This window comes from Paroedura picta, chromosome 4 (assembly GCF_049243985.1).
Source record: "Paroedura picta isolate Pp20150507F chromosome 4, Ppicta_v3.0, whole genome shotgun sequence".
Taxonomy (NCBI): Eukaryota; Metazoa; Chordata; class Lepidosauria; order Squamata; family Gekkonidae; genus Paroedura; species Paroedura picta.
In genome coordinates this window covers 133,501,104-133,522,918 of record NC_135372.1, presented here as the reverse complement: position 1 = coordinate 133,522,918, position 21,815 = coordinate 133,501,104, and the positions used below count along the sequence as shown (strand labels likewise).

Genomic DNA, 21,815 nt, shown 5'->3' with positions numbered 1-21,815 from the left:
TATTATTACTAGGGTGCCTTTGCCTCATGGAGGCCGGAAAGAAGCTCAGGAGCTGAGAAAATAGCCTAGACCAGGGGTAGTCAAACTGCGGCCCTCCAGATGTCCATGGACTACAATTCCCAGAAGCCCCTGCCAGCGAATGCTGGCAGGGGGCTCCTGGGAATTGTAGTCCATGGACATCTGGAGGGCCGCAGTTTGACTACCCCTGGCCTAGACTCTCTATACAATGCCACAACCAACTCCCGCCGCTTTGATTTTTACACCCACGACCTGCACACCAAGCCCTCTGGGTAGAGACAGCCAGTTCCCTAACTTACGGACAAATCCATTTCGACAGGAGGGGAAAGGACATGGGCCCCCTCTGGAGCTCCCATAGACCTCTCAGGGTTTCCTGGATCCCTGATTGGGAATCCCTTCTGCAGGTCAGAATTCTCAGTTGAATGGAATCATTATATCTGAGCTTAGGACTTGGCAATACAGCAATGACTGCATCGGTCATAATTGTACCAGGTGGTCACAGTTCCACAGGGCCTGCAAAACGGAGCTCTTCCACCGGGTTAGAATCATAGAATCATAGAATCATAGAGCTGGAAGGGGCCATACAGGCCATCTAGTCCAACCCCCTGCTTTTTGGTTTTTGGTCGAGGCCAGGGCAAGGAACATCTGGGCTCCCCATAGATTCGTGAGATTTGGGGTCCCCCTGAGTTACTTATTCCAGGAGGTCTGTTGAGCCAGGGGTTGGAGGGAGAGGTCGCCGCCAGGGGGTGGTTGTAACTGGGTTTTTAATTATTATAACTGGGGAGGTCTAATGATTGTTACGGGATTTCATTGTGGGGAAACTTTCTTGGGAACCACCACGAAACATTTCGGGAGTGGCGGTATAAAAACTGAAATATAGATAAATAAATAACTAAATCTGTTCCACTATATCAGGGGTAGTCAAACTGCGGCCCTCCAGATGTCCATGGACTACATTTCCCAGAAGCCCCTGCCAGCATTCGCTGGCAGGGGCTTCTGGGAATTGTAGTCCATGGACATCTGGAGGGCCACAGTTTGACTACCCCTGCACTATATATTTCTGGTAAGGCCTTGGAGGAGGAGGTGGTCTCATGGCTTAAGTGCCACTCAGCGCTTAACACCCACTCAGAGCGGCCGTCCCGCCCTGAGTGCCTCCTCCTCCAACCGGCTTGCCTGTCTGTCCAGTGGCCAGCCAATTGCCTTCTGTCCCCCACTCCTGATCCCCCCTCCTCCTTCCACTTCCCTCGGAGGCTTGGAGGCTGCAGATCCCTGCGACGTGAGAGCTGCCCCTGCTGGTGAGTTCCTATCCCAGGGGCCTCCAGCCTGCAGTCTTTACAGGTCCTGAGGGGAGGGAAAGGCCATCTGCAGAGTTCTTCCACACACACACCCCAAAATCTAGCACCTGTTGTATTCCTGAATACAACGGGCTTGGCCTCTAGTACAATCAATCAATCAATCAATCAATCATAGCACCCAATGTTAGAAGTCAAAGTTAAAAGCCCCAAGCATTCAATCACTGAGTTATTCCACCTGAGAGTGGTGTTAAGAGGCCTAGGCAGGTAGGGTCCAATTTCCAATGCAGGGGCCAAGGCACATCTTGGCATCTAATAATCCAAAATTAGTCCAAGGGGGAAAGAAGCAGGAACATAAACGTGTCACTGGATACTTTGCTGCACAAGCTGTGTGATTTGGAGATGGCAAAATGCGCAATGTAGATGGACATTCTAGCCTCAGTTATAGGACTAAATTATCAACAATTTTTTTTTCCAGACTGAGAAAGAGGGAAGGGGCAAGTGTTGAGTGTACCACCTGATTGATTGAAAGGGTGGAGTAAGATTTTCAGGGTTCTGGGATAAACTCCTAAGAAGGTAAGAGCGGGAAATATCCTGGTAGACATGGAGTGAGTCTTAGGACTGACTTGATTTGTTTCAGAGGGTAGCTGTGTTGGCCTGCAGAAGAATAGCTAAATTTGAGTCCAGAAGCACTTCAGAGAACAACAAGATTTTGGGGGAATAGAAGCTTTTGAGAGGCAATACTCCCATTGTGGGATACCTATCAGATGAAGGGGAGCTTTGACTCTCAAAAGTGTTCGGCCCCAAAATATTGACTTGAATCTAGTTGATCTGATTAGTGGCTTGTGGTTTGAAGAAGAAGAAGAAGAGTTGGTTCTTATATGCCACTTTTCTGTACCCGAAGGAGTCTCAAAGCGGCTTACAATTGTTTTCCCTTTCCTCTCCCCACAACAGACACCCTGTGAGGTGGGTGAGGCTGAGAGAGCCCTGATATTATTGAAGAAGAATAAGAGATGTTTCTTATATGACACTTTTCTGTACCCGAAGGAGTCTCAAAGCGGCTTACAGTCGCCTTCCCCTTCCTCTCCCCACAACAGACACCCTGTGAGGGAGGTGAGGCTGAGAGAGCCCTGATATCACTGCTCGGTCAGAACAGCTTTCTCAGTGCTGTGGCGAACCCAAGGTCACCCAGCTGGTTGCATGTGGGGGAGCGGGGAATCAAACCCAGCTCCCCAGATCAGAAGTTGATGCTCCTAACCACAACACCAAGCTGGCTCTCCCACCAAGCTGGCTCTGTTTGGGCAAGCAGTGGCATATAGTCTGCACTGGAATACGATGAGGTAAGAGAGGGAGCTTTCTTTGAGAAACACCAATGTGACAGGTTCTTTATGTAGCTCGAGTTACACAGATTAATTACAAGAACATGGCTTTCCAACCTTAAGCCACCACCGCCGCGCTTACCAATTTTTCAGGTTCCAAAACAGAATTTTGCCAACATAATAAGCTTCTGCCCTTATTTTCTGAGATCAGCATAGCTCCAGCTGGCGGTACTGGAACATGTTTAAGAGTTGTTGTGATCACATCACTTGGATATGTTGCAGGAAAATTTACATGCTTTGCCAAATGATTATTTTGCTGTAAGGAAAGTTGTTTAAAGCAAGGACACCCTAGGGGGGAAAAAAACACCTCTTTGGCACAGGAGTGAAGTCAGCTGCTTTCCTGCATGTTCCAGCTATCCAAGGTGGTATTTAGATGTAAACTCCACCGAAACATGAATGGACATGAGATCAAAGAGAGGGCTTCAGTGAGCCAAATGCATCCATTGATTAAGGATAATAGTGCAGCTCCCAGCTGAACCTCATTGTAACCCACCTCATTTTTGAACATTAGGTTCCTGTTGGGGAGATTTCAAGAAAACAGTTATGGAAGGGTGGTATTTTGTGGGGAAGGGTAATTGCCATTCTTCCATGCCTGTACATATGCTAACTTCACCAGTTAATTCTCAAGGACTTCCTCCAGGGGTAGTCAAACTGCGGCCCTCCAGATGTCCGTGGACTACAATTCCCATGAGCCCCTGCCAGCATTCGCTGGCAGGGGCTCATGGGAATTGTAGTCCACGGACATCTGGAGGGCCGCAGTTTGACTACCCCTCCATGAAAGGACAGGCCACATAAGAGGGCTCTATCACACCTATCCTTACATTGCTCAGTTTTGATTTGTGTGTGTGGTTTTTATCCTTCCTCGATTGAAAGTGTGCAGGTAGAAATACCAGGAACACACGAAGGGTGATTGAGTAGATTTTCCTGTGGTCAGGCGGGTGTGGGATTTTAGATACTTCCTTGACCACCTTGAATATGCGAAGATGCCTTATATTAAGTTAGATTATTGGTGTGTTGAGGTTAGAGGTGTCTGCTCTGACTGGCAGAAGCGCTCCAGGATCTCAGATGGAGGTTTTTAAGAATATGCGAGTTTTGCTGGATCAGATCATCTAGTACAGCAACCTGTTTCACACAGTGGACAACCAATTGCGTTGAAGGGTCAGACAAATGGGAAGAAGAAGAAGAAGAAGAAGAAGAAGAAGAAGAAGAAGAAGAAGAAGAAGAAGAAGAAGAAGAAGAAGAAGAAGAAGAAGAGTTGGTTCTTATATGCCGCTTTTCTCTACCTGAAGGAGGCTCAAAGCGGCTTACAATCACCTTCCCTTCCTCTCCTCACAACTGACGGCCTGTGAGGTGGGTGAGGCTGAGAGAGCCCTGATATCACAGTTCTGTCAGAACAGCTTTATCAACGCCGTGGGGAGCCCAAGGTCACCCAGCTGGTTGCATGAGGGGGAGCACAGAATCAAACCCAGCTCACCAGATTAGAAGTCCGCATTCCTAACCACTACACCAAACTGGCTCTAAGAAGGAGACAGACGTCAGTGACTTACCTCTGCTTGTGGTGTTCTCTCTCTTGTCTGTTTAACCCGCATCAACACTGTATGTTTTTTGGCACTAATTAAACAACAGTGTCATTTCCCCAGGCTGTTAGTTGCTTCCAAGGTCTTTAATATATTTAAGATGCTACTATGACATTTTCTGCTGCATATTTGTTTGTTCTTGGGACTGTTTCTTCTTTGCCAATGTGTTTTTCGTATTGCTGAGAGCTGTGTTAAAAGCGGCAGCGAAAAGGCGGGGCATGCTTATTGTAAATAAGCCAGTTGTTTTCCTTGAGTTGCACAATGATACCCGGGATGGAATTCAACCATTCTTGGCAGAAAATGGGGATAGTCCATTATTAGACTCTTCATAGTAAGCCAATTGCCCCTGCTTCAGATCTCCAGGCCTCTTGAGACCCCAATTGTGTTGCGTGCATTCCCCCCCCCCCCCCCCCCGGAAAGCTGGCCATACCATCAGCTTCAAATATTTGGTTATGTAACAGGCAGCAGATTTCCAGCTCTAGACCTCTCAGCTTTGTTGAACTGTTAAATGCATCTTGTTAGAATTAAGAAGCTGGAGACTTTGGTTTTTAGCAATACCCTTGTTCAGCCATGAAGCACGAACATCAGGAAGTTTGTAAATATCTGATGTTGGGATTTTCTCAGACAAGGAGTCATTTTTAAAATGACGGCGTATGTTCTTGCACTGTGCACCTTCATATCTATGGTTGCCCAAGTGTTGACTTTTCTATGGCATCAGGTACCCATATTGGCCTGATCTTGTCAGATAGTGGAAGCCAATCAGGGTTGGCCTTGGCCAGTCTTTGGGTGGGAGGCTACTAAGGAATACCTTAGTCTGATCTGGGTCCTGCGTATCTGAGGGAAAACCTCTCTCAATATGCACCCGCCCCCTTGAGAGCAATGTGTTCGTCAAGTGCCAATTTGTTGGTAGTCCCTGGACCAAAAGAGATCAAGGCCCTGGCCCCTGTAAGACGGCACTCTTCCGCCAGGCCTATGGCTGAGGCCAGGGCAGCTTAACATCATGTGGCCCTCCCACCTGTCCTCTCCAGCCTCCCAGCCCCGGTTTCTTCTTGGCTGGACATATGTTCCTGGACAATAGCCAATTTATAAGCCAGATGGAAAATGATTGGGATGGGGAAGGCTTGGGTGAGTGGGGTGGCAATTGTAATTGTAGCATGCTTTGCATTTTGATTGTGAATGTTGCAACTATTTTGTAAACTGCCCTGAGCCCACTTGTGGAGAAGGGTGGTCAACAACAACAACAGCAGCAATACTGGGGATCATGATGCAGAGGCAGGCAATGACCTGTGACCATCTCTCACCTTGAAAGCCCTGGGAGGGATCACCTGTAAGGCGTCAGTTGTGATTTGATGACATCCTTTCTCCAACAACTTGGATAGTTTCCCACTCTAGTGCGATAGCGGACATGGTTTCCAGAGTTGGTAGTTGTGTGCTTAATGGTTACCAGGATAGTTCTCTCAGCATTTCAGGTGTAAAGAGAAATAACTAGGCCGCTTTAACAATTCACTGTTGTTGTTTAAGCCAAGGAGCAACAACCAAACCCTGTCTGTCTAAAACAAGATGTTACAGCTCCTACTAGATTCCCTGCCTGGTTGGAATATTTTCTGCCTCTTTTCCCTCCAGTCCTCAACTCTTCTTTTTGGGTGCTTTCACACACTAAATAGTGCACTATTAATCCACTTTGCAACTGGATTTTACTGTGTGAAAGGGCAGAATCTACTTGTGAAGAGTTGCGGAAGTAGATGGAAACTGCATTATTCTCTCTTTTTGGCTGCTGACTCAGTTTTTCCCCCCTCTCACGTCAACATATTTAGACTTTCTAAGTCAATGGGTCTACGTTGAATGGGGAGAAAAGAGGGTGGACTCTTCTCTTGTCCATCACACGGAGAAAAGCACGGGAAAAACGTTTGTTTGGAAGCTTCACTACATTTGCAAAGCGATTTTGTGTAAAGTGCGGAATCGCTCATGTGCGGAAGCACCTGGTGTTGCAGAAAAGCCTCCAAGTCTCTCTGATTTCACTGGAATTTCTTGCTGACTCTGCATGATTCGAATTGTACCCTGCAACTGCCTGGCTTATATAAATGCCATCGGCTGCTGTGTGGGGAAATTTTGAAACACATTGAAGCCAAACCTGCTTCCAAATTTTGTTCTGCCAAACGTGGGCCTCTCCTAGGACAGGGTTCCAGCGTTGGTTTTCTTCCTAGCAATTTTTGGTTTTGGAAAATCTCCTTACTCATCAATCTCCGCCTGTGGAGAAAATACAAGAAACCACATTCTATTACTTTTTGCTTGCATCTCTCCCCCAGCCCCCAGTCTGTTTTATCTGAATCTGTGTCCCTGGACTCAGAACTTACTCATAACTTACTCATAAGCTATCATCAGAGTGAAAGACAAACAGCTTCAGATCGCAAAAGAATATATTAAATCAGTGCTATTTTACTGATTGAAATGCTGATTTTTTGGGGGGGGGGGACAAAGAAAGCACAGCACGTAGGAATAGAAATGCTTTGTCCAAATTAAATACGAACAGCAGCTTCGTTACCTTGGAAAGTTCCAGGGGTTATCAGCTCTGTTAGAGCTCATTTCTGGGTGAGATAATTTCACACATCTGTTCATCTTCACTTGAGCTTGATTGAGTCGTTTTTCAGACTCGGAATGAGAAGCCTAAAGTGGCATGGAAAGATTCTTTTATGTTAAGGCAATCTGGACTGCATGAAAAAAAAAATAAGTTGGTGCCGCATATTGGAATTTCTACATTTTAATGAAAGGGTAGAGGTAGAATTTTTGACCGTGTTACTGATGACATTTCCAAGAACTCATGGTTGCTTGTCAAGCAAGGATCTGAAAGTTGGACACAGTAGCTTGGCATTCAGAGAAATTAGCCTGGTTGTTGCTATTATATAGGGTATGGCGCATGTAGCTTTACCTCCATCATCGGGGGGAAAATACAGTACAAACTCTGCCATTCTTTGCCGGACTCCCTTGCAAGACTCAAAATTTGTCAATGATAGATGGCTATTTAGATTTCAAGGAGACGTTGTACAGATACGTAGTCAGCTCAAACAGAAGTTAATGACTTGGGATTAGCCATGCTTAATTTCAAACTGAAAGGTACTCTTGGGTTTCGAGTGGGGTTTGGCGCCTCCTTGCAGGATTGGGGCACCCAAAGAGGGGTGAGAAAGCAAAAGCGTTGTGTGTTGGGGGTTTGTTGGGTTTGTGGTCAGTAAACAGGTGGAGGGCTGTTCCGGGAGAGGATTGTGGGGGAGAGGCAGAAGGGAAAGGTCAAAGAGGACTGGGAAACAAGATAGGCATGAATATGAATTAATGGGAGATCTTCGTGCATGAGGGCAGGGTGCAGTTTGATCATAGAATAATAGAATCATAGAGTTGGAAGGGTCCTCATGGATCCTCATGGGTCATCTAGTCCAACCCCCTGCACTATGCAGCTATGATACTGTACATAGCTATAATTGGGAAGAGTCTGTTTAAGGACCAGGGATGGCCATTCATCTAGTGGTATGTATATGGTTCTGTTGATGATTCTACCAAGGACCAAGCTTGAGGTCTGAGGTAGGATGGGAGCAGGCAAGTGTAATTGACCAATGCCCTGCTAGATCCCTGTCTCAGGAGCTAGTCAGTTTAAACCGAAACTGACCAATAGTGTGCACTTGAGGGACGATCCACCGTTTGCAATTGTATATAAGTTGAGGTTTTTCAGGGGTTTCTCAGCTCAGTTTTGCCTCTTGTTGACACCATGCTGAGATCCTAATAAAGAGCTGATTGAACTTCCCGTGGTCCTGGCTTCCTTGTACCCACGGATACAGCACCAGGGTTTTGCAGCTATTGAACTAGTCCCTCTAACTTCAGTTCAGAGAAGCCTGTTTGGCAACGATTAGCAGGTAAAGCATTTCAGAGCATGAGGGGTTAACATCCATTACCTGACAACTGAGGCATGCTAAAGCAGTTATAAGAGCCTCTTGTGACGCAGAGTGGTAAGGCAGCCGTCTGAAAGCTTTGCCCATGAGGCTGGGAGTTCAATCCCAGCAGCCGGCTCAAGGTTGACTCAGCCTTCCATCCTTCTGAGGTCGGGAAAATGAGTATCCAGCTTGCTGGGGGGGGGTAAACGGTAATGACTGGGGAAGGCACTGGCAAACCACCCCGTATTGAGTCTGCCATGAAAATGCTAGAGGGCGTCACCCCAAGGGTCACACATGACCTGGTGCTTGCACAGGGGATACCTTTACCTTTTTAAAGCAGTTATGCTTTGAAAAACCAAATGCCATTGGTCCATCAAGGTCAATGTTGTCTACTCAGACAGGCAACAGCTCCCCAGAGTCTCTGATGGAAGGGTTTTTATATTACTTTAACACTTGATCCTTTTTTTAAGCCAGAGATGCCAAGGATTACACTTGATAATCCTTTGTTTCCTATCTGGGGAAACTAAAGAGGTGAAAGACGACCATAGTGGTGTATCCTGTATGTGGGGATAACACAAAACTGGAAGTGTTTTATTTCTCTCGATGCAAGTCACTCCACTGGCCTGCCTCTCTCCTCGCTCTACGCCTTTGACACCGACAGCTCTATTTTGCCATTGAAACCGCACCCTAAGAGCATAGCTGAAGTCATCCCCAGCGGGTGCGGGTTGAGATCATGTCCAGCTGCCAAGTTGTTCCTAGAACTAACTGCTTCTTGGGATTAATCCATAGTTATAAAGTTTTAATTTGAAAGTAGGGAGCCGAAAAAGAAACTCTACGAAGGTTTTCATGTTACCATTCTAAACTAAAAGTTATTCGTTATTGGCCCGATTTCGAGTACAGCGATACATGGATATAAAGTGAATTTCCTTCCATCTTTGAATCGCTGTTTGGTAATTCCAAACAGTGTCAATTCCCCACACAAATTTTTGCCGCACAGATTTCTTTGGAATTGGGGTTTTCTTGGAACGTTCTCAGTTGAACGATTTTGCACTGTAGCGGCACCATTGAGATGCATTGACTCAACAGAATCAAGGCATCGCATTGGTGATGCTATAGCACTGAAGAACTATATTGGTTCAACACTATAGCACTCAACTTACAACTTTCCCCCCTAAAAGTCAGCAGAAGTTCTCACGGCATAAAAGGATGAGGGGGAAAGTGGCATTGTAGGGAGTGCTATGGAAAATTTAGCAGCACATCACAGTGATTCAGAAGTACAACAAAGGAATAGAAAATGGAAGAAAGCAATTCCCCTCAAAAGCAGTTCAGCCATGCTTTGCTAACCTGATGCAAGCAGGCTTGCATGAACAGGTAAATAAATCCCACAAGCATCTGGTTATTAAAGCAGGTCATTCTGAAATGACAGAAAAAAATCCATTAGCAACCAATTACTAAAACAGAATACCAAGGCAGTTGGAAATGGTCCATGTGTGGAGTTCACACACGCCGCTTGAATATTTTTTTCTTGCCATACAATGGTGTTTATGCATTGGTCTTTTGGTGGCTGAGGCCAAAGAGGAATCATGGGATATTGAATGCACAGAAATTGGTGCAGATTCCCATGAAAGTCAAAATTCTGTTTCCTTTATTTGATTGATTGATTTTTATACCGCTGCTCTCGGAAAGTCTTGCAGCGGTTTACAAGTATAAAACAATAGATTCCATAAAAAACCCATAAAAACAGACCTTATCAGAAACCAAACAGACAGCGATCACTACCCTAAGATTCTAAACATCCCCTATCCCCCGATTCAGCCCGAGGGCCACGTTCTCTTCCGATGGGAGTGGAGAACCAGATCGAACTTATTCCTCCCCATGAAGGGCCCGCTTGAAAATCCTGCCCTTTGATTAAGATCTTTCAGAGCAATTGAAGAATAGTGGTCCCTTAGAGCAGTGGTCCCCAACCTTTTTATCACCAGGGACCAGTCAACATTTGAGAATTTTATTGAGGCCCGGGGGGGGGGGTAGTCTTTTGCCGAGGGACGTCACCGCCGCCTGAGCCCCTGCTCCCCTTGTTTTCCCGCCGCCCGTTGGGGGGCGCTGCCAGCAGCAGCTGTGCAGTGCCACGCTGAGGGGGAGCCTCAGCCATGGCAGCTCCTGGAGAACACCAAAGGTGAGCAGGCAGCAGAGTGGCAGGGCAGCCCCCGAGGCAGCAGCCAGGAAGGAGGAGGAGGAGGAGCCACGGCCCGGTACCGACTGATCCATGGACCGGTCCCGGTCCCCGGACCGGGGGTTGGGGACCACTGCCTTAGAGCAGCCGTTCTCAACCTTTGTTTGAGCCATGGCCTTCTTTGGTTCCAGTGCCCCTGTCAAACAAGGATACAACATAACATGAATAGATAAATGGACATCATTTATTAATGAACAAGAAAACTTGAAATTCCAGCATACTGGAAAAGCTTTTTTTTTTTTTAAACTGTATGAAGCTGAAGTTAAAAAATCTATCAGTCCTAAAGTGATGCTTGAGTTTGGTGCTTTTCTGCGAGCTTTTCGTCATCAGGCTTCAAATTAGACAATGACTGTTGGAAGTCACCTCTTGTCGTGATATCAGTTCTGTTCCTGGATTTCGTCAAGGAAACTATCTTGTGGAATCCGCGCTCAGCAAAAAATATGTCGAGAGAAAGGCAATAAAAAAATCTTTGGGCTTTTTCCCACAGCGTTGGAAATTTATTCGGCCGATCACTCTTGATTTTAAGCGAAAATAGGCCAAAGATAAAAGTGAACAAACTATACCCTGTGTATCTTGTCTCATATATACACAAGATGAGTTCGTTTTTTCTTGAATTGCATTAATTCAAGCACAAAATAATTGCATTACTTTTTTTTCTTTCCCTTGACGAAAGTCGAACTTTCTAACAATTAATGATGTCACCTGTGACAAAAAGGGCATTTCATTGGTTCAGTTACCAGAGCCCCCTTTGGGCTCCCCTTCTCACATTTTTCAGTCTGTGACCCCCTACAAACTTGTTAGGGCCCCCCCCCCCGGGAGCCAAAAGGTCCCTTTTGAGAATGCCCTAGGGATCTCTCTGTGTCCCTTGACTCAGGATGAATTTCTTTCACAGAAACCAAGGGTGTGATGGAAGTCAAATATTGAAAGATGAACCTTGAGATCTTCTTTGTCCAAAAACATTGATATTTTTCCGGCAATAGGAGGTAGTAGGGAAGAGGTTAAAATATTGATTTTATGTATGCACAATGTATTCGAGTGTAAAGTCAAATGACAACTATATTTTGGACAGGGGAGCTATTCAGGATTAAGAAGACATGCAGGGAAGGCATACAAAGTTATACACACCACTAGTTCATTCTTTCTCAGAGAGGCTGTGGCATATCAGTAGACCATCTACTACGCATGCAGAATGTCCCAGGTTCAATCCTCACCGTCTCCTGTTAGAAGCACCAAGCAGTTGGTGATGTGAAAGACTCCTGTCTGAATTATGGTGAGACACTACTACTACTCAGAGTACACAATACCGACCCTGGTCTACCATCTAACTCAATACAAGACAGTTTCATGCATTTGGCATTCATGACATTTAGATGCAGAATTTAAGAAAAGTTGTATGATTGTTTATTCTCGACTTTTTTTTTCTAAATACAAAACGAACCTTGTATTTTTCATGTTGGTCAATCAAGCTTTCTCCCTTATTCTCCCCCCACCCGACCCCCAAATTAGGCCACCTGGATAAGTCCAATGAAAATTCTACATGACAGTTTGTATTGGTGGTGAGGAAGTCCTAAACTTTGTTATAATTTGACAGAGCAAGCTCCGTTATTAGATTATGCGGAGGGCAGGTTGCATGTCAACTTTAATTTGAGCGTCTGTCAGCAGCATTTAAGAGAACTGGAATACATCAAAAGTCGGCCTGTTCTGGCTGGCAAAACAGTAGATTATATAGTGGGACGTGGTGGTTAAGAGCAGAAGCCTCAGAACTGGAGAACTGAGCTTGATTCCCCACTCCTCTACCATATGCAGCCAGCTGGGTGACCTTGAGCCAGTCACAGATCTCTCAGAACTCTCTCAGCCACATCTACCTCACAAGGTGTCTGTTATGGGCAGTAAAAAGCGAGGGTAGTAAAAAGCGAGGTTTAAAACCCAACTTCTAAATTTCAAACTATTTGGAAGTCATGCCCTGAACCCCATTACCACCACCACCCCAGGTATTATAGCCATTTCCAGTTCAGAGTGCTGACATTTCCTGATCTCTTCTAGCCAGTTGTGAGTCAAGATTAACAACTGTTCTGCAGGCAAGCAGGGAGGAAGTGTGCTCAAAGGAGCAGGAAGTCTTCCCAGAGCCAATCAAGACCCTGGAGGAGATAATATTAATATCATCAGGAAGTTCCTATCCTATCTATGCTAAATATACATCTCCTCCAATGCCCCCTACAGGACACGCTTTATGTTCTGCTCAACTATGCAAACTGCAGCTCTTGCATATTCTAACAACAGTCTAGGGCAGAAGGTCAAATTCCTGGTACATGTAATGAAGAAGCATCATAACACCTGCCAATCATAATGGTTTTTACTTTGTTTCCCTATTCAGTAGAGGGCTCTGGGATCTGGGTGGGTTTTTGTGTTTTAGTGGATGAATAATGGAATGGAGATGATTGACTCATCTCAACTTCCCAGAAGAGATGCTGTATCTCTGCATTTAGGGATGCCAGCCTCCAAGTGGAGCCTGGGGATCCCCTGGAATTATAGCTGATCTCAAGGCAACATAGGTCAGTTCCCCTGGAGTAAATGGCTGCTTTAGAGGCTGGACTTCATAGCATTATACTCCACAGAGGTTATATCATAGCCCAGGAGTTGCCAAACTGCGGCTCTCCAGATGTCCATGGACTACAATTCCCACGAGACCCTGCCAGGGATATGTTGGCAGAATCTCATGGGAATTGTAGTCCATGGATATCTGGAGAGCCATAGTTGGCCATCCCTATATCTGCTGATCTGAGAGATCTGCTTTCCACACATCTGGTTTTTAATCCTGTATAACCTCTTAAGCCTGGTGATGAGTGTTCATCCAAGGCTCAAAAGCTTGCACAATATTCTGTGTCAGTTTGGTTGTTCTTAATAAAAATTCTTGTTTCTGGGAGTGAAGCACACACAGACTTTAACTGGCTTTCTGTGGAGTTTCTGGTTCATGCCTCAGAGTTCCTGACCAGATACTAGAAAGAAAGAAAGAAAGAAAGAAAGAAAGAAAGAAAGAAAGAAAGAAAGAAAGAAAGAAAGAAAGAAAGAAAGAAAGAAAGAAAGAAAGAGAAAGAAAGAAAGAAAGAAAGAAAGAAAGAAAGAAAGAAAGAAAGAAAGAAAGAAAAGTACATATGTACCTGAGGGATCTGGTGCCTTTGGGCCCCCTTTCTTCTGTGCTGTCGCAGTGCTTCAGAATACGACCCAGACATTCACCAAATAAGTCCTTGATTTTCAGTCCAAGCATAGCGGTGTCAGGATTACAGCTTGGATAACGTTGTCCGCCTACTCTAACTGCTAGATCCGTGAAATGGATATCAGTATAAAGTCATGTTCCAGCCAGAGTTAACACACTGACTTTGAGAGTGTGTTGTGCATATGTACATTCGCTGTAAGACTGAAAGTCTTTGGGGAGGCATTGAATGTTTGATAAACCCAGGGCTCGGATGTGGATTGTTTTGTTTGGGCAGCGGTCTTCAGTGTGGGTGTTTTGTTTATATTTTTTTCCTGGCTTTAAGTTGGAATTTTGTTTATTATATTTTTTCGATCTTGTCATCCTTCATGGGTTCTTTTCATTGTGTTTGAGACTGGGTGTTTTCTTCTGCGAGTTTCCCACCTTGGGTCCCACTTGCTGCGGACAGAAGTGGTAATTCTGCATACCCTAAGTCAGACTTTCTCAACGTTTTTAACCATTGAGAAACCCCTGAAGCATTCTTCAGGTTTCAAGAACCCCCAGAAGTGATGCATTCATGCAGAATATGGTTGGGATTGGGAAGCATAGGTGTGACCTTGGGATCGCCATAGCGCTGATAAAACTGTTCTGACTGAGCAGTAATATCACGGCTCTCTCAGCCCCACCCACCTCACAAGGTTTCTGTGGTGGGGAGAGGAAAGGGAAGGCAATTATAAGCCACTTTGAGACTCCTTCAGGTAGAGAAAAGCGGCATATAAGAACCAACTCCTCCTCCTCCTCCTCCTCCTCCTCCTCCTCCTCTTCTTCTTCTTCTTCTTCTTCTTCTTCTTCTTCTTCTTCTTCTTCTTCTTCTTCTTCTTCTTCTTCTTCTTCTTCTTCTTCTTCTTCTTCTTCCTCATTTTGGGAGTGGGGGTGGGTTGACATGACTGTATTACCTGATAAATGTTTTAACAAATTTAACTTGGTTAATCACAGACCACCGGAAGACTTCCAATAAGTTTAGCAAATTAAAAAAAATATAAAACATTTATTAACCCCCACCTTCTCTAGAAACCCTTCCAGGGCCATCAAGAAACCCCAGAGTTTCACGAAACCCGGGTTGAGAATGCTTTGCTTAAGAAAACACATTTTAATAAATAATTACTCAAAACTGAATTGATAAATGAAGAGCAGTTCTCTGGCCACGACTAAATGAACCAGTCATGTTTTCCGTGGAGAAAGTTTGATTCCTTAGGTAAAGGTAAAGGTATCCCCTGTGCAAGCACCGGGTCATGTCTGACCCTTGGGGTGACGCCCTCTAGCGTTTTCATGGCAGACTCAATACGGGGTGGTTTGCCAGTGCCTTCCCCAGTCATTACCATTTACCCCCCAGCAAGCTGGGTACTCATTTCACCGACCTCAAAAGGATGGAAGGCAAAGTCGAGCCGGTTGCTGGGATCGAACTCCCAGCCTCATGGGCAGAGCTTCAGACTGCATTTTGCTGCCTTACCACCCTGCGCCACAAGAGGCTCTCTTCAATTCTTTACTATACATATTACACATTTGGTTCGTTCCGTTCTCAGTTGCACTATGTAGATAGGACCCTCTGGAGATCTTTCTCCTCCGTCTCACAGACCAAATGCGCCAAACATTCTTCCCCTGACAAGAAGCAGCTTTTCTTTATTCCATCCTGGAACAACCACTGTCTTTTACCCTCTACAAATGACATGTTCGGTCCCTTTGAGCCCTTACCAGTTGCTACGGCTCCTATACCACATGTCCTGTGAGGCTGCCAGGGCGGCTTTTCTCTTCCCCTTCTAACAAAACCCTCATTTGCTCTCTAGTAATTTCTCTCCGTGTTCCTTCAACTCCTGCCAGTGGCCTTGCTCGTGTTGCTCAAGGTAACCTCCCCCCACCCCCTGTTTATTTTGCTATTAATGTGGTAGGTGGCCATTTTGCTGCCGTGCCCGAGATTGGTATTAATTATTTAGACATTGGAAATACGCTTTGAGCTTCTTCCATTTCATAGCCAAACCATCATCTGATTAATAGTTGCTCTCTTCAGAGCACTCCTCTGAAGACGGGATGGGAAATGAGCTTATGCATTACTGTTATTAGTGGCCTTTGTGGTCTCTTGTAAAGAGCCTCTGCTATGAGCCAGCCAAAATGGCATCTGTCTTCCGTTGGCTTGCAGGGAGTACATATCATTTAGCTGTCTGTCTCACTTCCTATAGAATCGCTCTCTTTTTTTCCCAGTCGGATAACTGCTATTTTCAAGGGTGCCATTTAGGAGGTGCGGTGAGCAGTCCTTACCCAGCTCTGCTCCCAACATTTTAGTTTGTTTACGAATATTTCTCTGGGCCTCTGGTAGTCCATATCCTACCATCTGTCTTAGCAAAGTTTGAAGCCTTCCTCTGCCCTAAGGAGTCTCAGGATTTGGTGCTGAGTTTGCTACTTTCCCAATGGTGAGCCGGCCCTTGGAAGAGGAAGGGAATTAAGGATCCTGTGGAGCCATTCCAATAGCACCCAGAATCATGGAACCATAGAGCAGGAAGGGCACTGCAGGGTCATCTAGTCCAACCCCCTACAGAATGCAGGAGATTCACAACTACCTGCCCACTTACAGTGACCCCAATTCCATGCCCGGATAATCCCCCCCCCCCAAAAAAAACCAGAATCTTTCATTCAAGGAAACCTCCATGTGAGAGAAGTACCACCAAGAGCAGAATGGATCCAAAGGAAATACCTGGAGACTTTGGGGGTAGAACTGGGAGTGGGCAGGATTTGGGGCAGGGAGGGACCTCAATGGAATATAATGCTATGGAGAGTCCACTCTCCAAAGCAGCCATTTTCTCCAGGGGAACTGAACTCTCATGTGGAGATGGGCCGTAAAACCAGAGAGTTCCTAGGTCTCACCTTGGTGTTGGCATCCCTAATCTGTAAGGACATATATGGTTTCTAGTAACTGGTTAAGCTACTGTTTTTTCTTTGTGGTGATGCATTCTTACATAGTTTTCCCCTGCTCAAACCAGTTTCTGTACCGTTCTTGCTCATGTTTACCATCTTCAAAATAGTTCACAGTTGTTTTTCGGTTATTGTGAGCTGCCTTGGAGCTTCTGATGTGAACCCAAACACAGCCTATAGATCAGGAGTGGCCACACTGTGGTTCTCCAGGTTGCCATGGTCTACAATTCCCATGACCTCCTGCTGGGAAGGGCTCATGAGAATTGTAGTCCATGGACATGTGGAGATCCACAGTGAGGCCGCCCCTGCATATAGTTCATGGGTCCCCATGTGGTCTCCACTATCAATTTACTTGGTGCCCACTGAGTGTTTGCTGAACATGGGTAGGGACTTGTGGGTCTCTTGCCAAGCATGGTTTTTGATTGGCCACTGGATATCTGATTGGCTGTGCAGATTAAAATAATATCATTTGAGTGGCAGCGGCCAACCACAGTTTAGGTCTCATTCTCTCTTTCTCCTCTTTTCCAGTGTAGCTATAAAATCATTCTTCATCTCTCCTAGAAGTGGACTTCATCTGTGGATGGGTTGGTATAATCCGGCCTGGTAGGTGAATTTCCTCTGGGCCAGGCTGGATTCTGGAGATTTTTGACATGTGTGTGTTTTGGGGGGGATCATTTGGGCATGAAATTGGGGTCACTGTGGGCAGGTAGTTGTGAGTATCCTGCCTAGTGCAGGTGGTAGGACTAGATGAGCCTGGAGATCCCTTCCAACTTTATGATTCTATGAATCCCATTTTCTGCTGTGGGCATTTTGTGGTTGTGGCCCCACCACAATTGTCTAAATTCTAAAGGTGCCCCAGGCTCAGAAAGATTAGGGCCCCTGCTACAGATGAAGTGAATAAATACCTCTGATGTGTTTCTCCATAGCAAGAAGCTGTCCTCAATACATTACCTCTCGTGCAATGGATTCACGGAATCCAACCCAACGTGTCCCTTTTTTTCTTATGCTGCTGCCCAGAATGGCCACTTAAGAATATTCTGTGTGTATTCCCACGCCACCTAAAGTCAAACTAACATCACTAGCCTTGCCTTCTGTGGGCAACAAGCCGGCTATCCTGGGGAGTGTGGATTGTACGGTGTTGTTAGCTAAATAAATATGTGGTGCCACCAGCCAGAGTAGTTGTGTTTAACTACAGACCATATTTCCTGGTACCACTATGATTTTGGCTTATTTGAGGATCTAAGTGCATGTTACCACATGTAAGAAAAGCCTGTAGGCAACTTTTCCTAGAAGGAAGGATGCTGTTTGGAGTCTCCTAGAAGGAGACAGCTTGGAGCTGACAATTTGGACCCTTTATCTCGATCAGTCGTTTTTTGTGCCTGGATTGTCTCCTCTGTTGCTTTCCCCCCCTTTTGGTACGAATTGTATGTCGTCAAGATATAGTTGTGCTGTAAGCCCATCTGAGTTCATTCAAGGCTGTTTTGTATAATAAATATAAATAATAAATACAGTTATGTGTGGCCGTTATTATACCTGTTGAGGGCTTTGTTGGTTTCTCATACTTCCTGGTTGTATCTTTTTTATTGTGGTTTATGAGACACTCTAGTTATGAGACACAACCAGGTCTTTGTCAACTGGAAGCTTTTGTTGTGATCGTTTAGGAATTTTTGGGAATAGATGGCCAGGCTGGACAGAACATAGGCCTGATCTAGTAGAGGGTTCTTTCACTGGTATTGGTTTGAGGATTCATTCATTCATTCATTCATTCATTCATTCATTCATTCAAATCCCGTCCCTCTTGGCATTACCGGCTCGGGGCAGCTACCAACATAGCATAAAACAATACAATAGATAAATTATAAACATTTGTTAGGAATTATTCACAGCATTTTAAATCAGTCAAACATACAGCTAGCTGTATGGGTGACTAGAATAGTCAAAGCGTCTTGGCTTTTCCCAGGAAGGTATATATATGGGGGGCCCAGGCAGTGTTTGATCAGGCCATCGAGGTGTTCATTGGCCCCAACCAAATGCCCGGTGGAAGAGCTCCATTTTAAACGTCCTGCAGAACTGGTTTAGGGCCCACTTCTGGGAGCTCCTTCCACCTGGTCGGGGCCAGGACCGAAAATTCCCTGGCCCTGGTTCTTTTGGGCCACCTTATTCTTGCTAGATGATCGTAGGGTCCTTTTGGAGCCAAACGGTCCCACGGAAACTGGATTGCAAAAGCTGGGACGCTCTGTTCTTTCAACTGTGGTCTATAACCATTCCTTTCCCAGCCTATCCGCATCACAAGCTTTGCTGCCACCTGCATGGTGCAATCTAAAATCCTTCCATCGGGGTGAAAGTAGGCTAGCATTCATTCTTTGATGTTTCCTTTGCCAGGCCTTATAACTGATTAGCCTTGTAAATGTGCCAAGGCCCTGTGATTATCTTGCCAAGGCGGCTGTGCTGACTTGATGCTTCTGGCAAGGAGACATAAGCAGGATTTAATCAAAGACTTGCGCCATGCATTGAATGCATTAGCATGCATATGCTCGGGCACCGAGCCATGACTGGTAGATATCTGGAAGAGCTGCCAGCGATCCGTGCATGTTTACACGAGTGCAAACAGCCAGCGATCCCGGTTCATTAGGAACTGCCCATTCAAATCCATTTTGCAGCGTGTCGGGTGATGTTTTATTCAGTGAAGTCCTTTTGTTAAGCCTTGTCCCATTCACTTGGAGTAGAGAGGTGAATTGCTGCACATGGGAATGTTGCTGCAGTTGGAGCGACACCCTCCCCCCCCCCGCCAGCCTGTCATTAGGATCTCTCTGGGGGTGCTGTGGATGAATCCCCAAGGATTCTTGCAAAATACGCATCGTATCACCTGCTGGTCTAAAAGTGAGAACAAGCAGAATGTGGCCCTCCCTTTGAATCCAGAGGCACCTCTAAGACCAACCAAGTTTTATTCAAGGTTTAAGCTTTCCTGGGCGTGCACACTTCATCATCAGAGAGATGAAAGCTTATCTGTTATACTATATATTTCTGTTAAGGCCTTGGAAGAGGAGCTGGTCTCATGGCTTAAGTGCCACTCAGCACTTAACATCCACTCAGCTTGGCTGTCCCGCCCTGAGTGCCTCCTCCTCCAACCGGCTTGCCTGTCGGTCCAGTGGCCAGCCAATTGCCTTCCATCCCCCACCCCTGACCACCCCGTCCTCCTTCCACTTCCCTCTGAGGCTTGGAGGCTGCAGATCCCCTCCTTGTGTGAGCTGCCCCTGCTGGGGTGTTCCCTAACAGCTGCCTGCAGCCTTTCCAGGTCCTGGGGGGAGGAGGAGGCCTTCTGCAGAGTTCTTCCACCCCACCCGCCCAATCTAGTGGCTGTTGCATTTTTGAATGCAATGGGCTTGGCCCCTAGTACCTTGAATAAAACTTGGTTGGTCTTCAAGGCACCACTGGACTCAAACTTTGTTCTGTTGCTTCAGACCAACTTGGAGACCCTCCTGAATCTATCTTCATGGATCTCCCTGCTAGATACAAGTATCTGGAGGAGAGCGATTACCCTTTTTGAGAAACCTGACTCAGAAAAGGGTTCTCTGAGGGCTGGAATGCCAGAACGGAGCCAGAGTAGACCAACAGACAGCAGTGTGCTTCCAGTACCCATTTGAAAGCCTTTCTGCTGAGGTCCACCATCAGGAGGCAACCAAATGGGTACAGACAACTGGAAGCTGAACAGACCACTTGAAGTGCATAGGACCTCGGAAGGCCTCTGCAGCAGAGATAAATCAAAAGTAGGGTATTTCCGATTCTGGTCACTGGTGTTCCCAATTGGGGATGGAGAAATGGAAGTTGCAAGAGATTTGGAACAGGCCCCCCCGGAAATCTCAGGGATGCGAATGCCGCATCTCCTAGGGTTTAAATCCATCGTACCACCTTGATTCTAGTTTGTGGGTTTTTGAAATGAACCGAAGGAGGGAGTTCGTGCGTTGGGTGGGCGACACTTAGCTTTAATGGCTACAAGCCCATACTGTAAGCCAGGGGTAGTCAAACTGCGGCCCTCCATATGTCCGTGGACTACAATTCCCAGGAGCCCCTGCCAGCATTCGCTGGCAGGGGCTCCTGGGAATTGTAGTCCACGGACATCTGGAGAGCCACAGTTTGACTACCCCTGCTGTAAGCTGTGAAATGTTTGGGAGGGAAGGGAAGACAACTGGGTGTCAGAGAAACCAGTGTAGGATCTCTCCCGCAGGTAAAACCCCGTTGACTTCAGACACAAAAACAAGGCAAAACTCTTAGTTTGGCTTAGCGTTCTCTCAGTGCCTGAGCCAGTAACATCGGCGGTTACGGGAAATGAGGTAAGTGACAAAGTTACCGTCCTTGTAAAAGGGTAGCCGGAAAGTCTTAATGTTCCGTCGTTGGAGTGTTCCTGGTTTCGCTGTTGCCCCCTCAGCGCCAAAAATCTGGAGTAAGAGAAGGATAATATTGCAACGTATCTAGGCTAGAGATGGGACCGATTGCATCCAAAGGGGTTGTGTTCCTGGGCTGCTTTCAGTTTGCACGCAAAACCACTGTGCTTGGGAAAGGGTTCTGCAGGCTTCCAAAACTTTGCATTATGTTATATGTCAAATAAAACTGATCTCAGCTTCTGTAAGTCTCAGAGGGTTAGAACAATGCCTTACCAGGGATTCAGGGGTCTCCCTTGACCTGAAGATTTGACGGATATATAGCAGGTTACTTAACTGGGGTAGAGTATCTGCAAGCCAGCTGTTGGAGATAGACAACTGTGGATAATAGTTGTGAGCTGTCAGTAAGTGATGGGAGAGAACTCAAGCTGAGGTCTTGCAGAATGGTTGCCGGTCTAGTTAGACAGTGTGGACCTTGACGGACCCAAGGGTCTGATTCAGTATTAGGCAGTTTCGTGTGTGTGTTCACATCTGTGATTTTGGTGCTGGTGCTCCCATTGGAACTACGTTTGCGTTAGAAAAGCAAAGCTCGGTCGGATGTCCCTTGCCGAGCACTAGAAAATTACAGCCTGTAAATAGGCCGTAGTTGTAGGAAATAAGAGGCCAACAAATTTAATTCAGAGCATTTTTGGTGAGCTCTTCAATTGCGGCATTATAATAACACAGCGGGACGGTGTTTTCTGTGCGGGCGTGAGAAGAAAGGATCCGTATTTATAAACAGACGTAACTTCTTGTGCGTCAACCACCACCTCTCTGTCCTTCGTCTGTAGTACGGGCGCAACATTTTCATACCAAAGCAAGGGTGCCGG

The 21,815-nt window shown here is 46.0% G+C and overlaps 1 protein-coding gene across 1 annotated transcript in view; it reads left to right on the top strand.

Moving 5' to 3' along the window:
- APCDD1L (APC down-regulated 1 like) overlaps positions 1 to 21,815 on the top strand; it is a 45,132-nt gene that overhangs the window by 9,774 nt on the left and 13,543 nt on the right. The window lies entirely within an intron of this gene.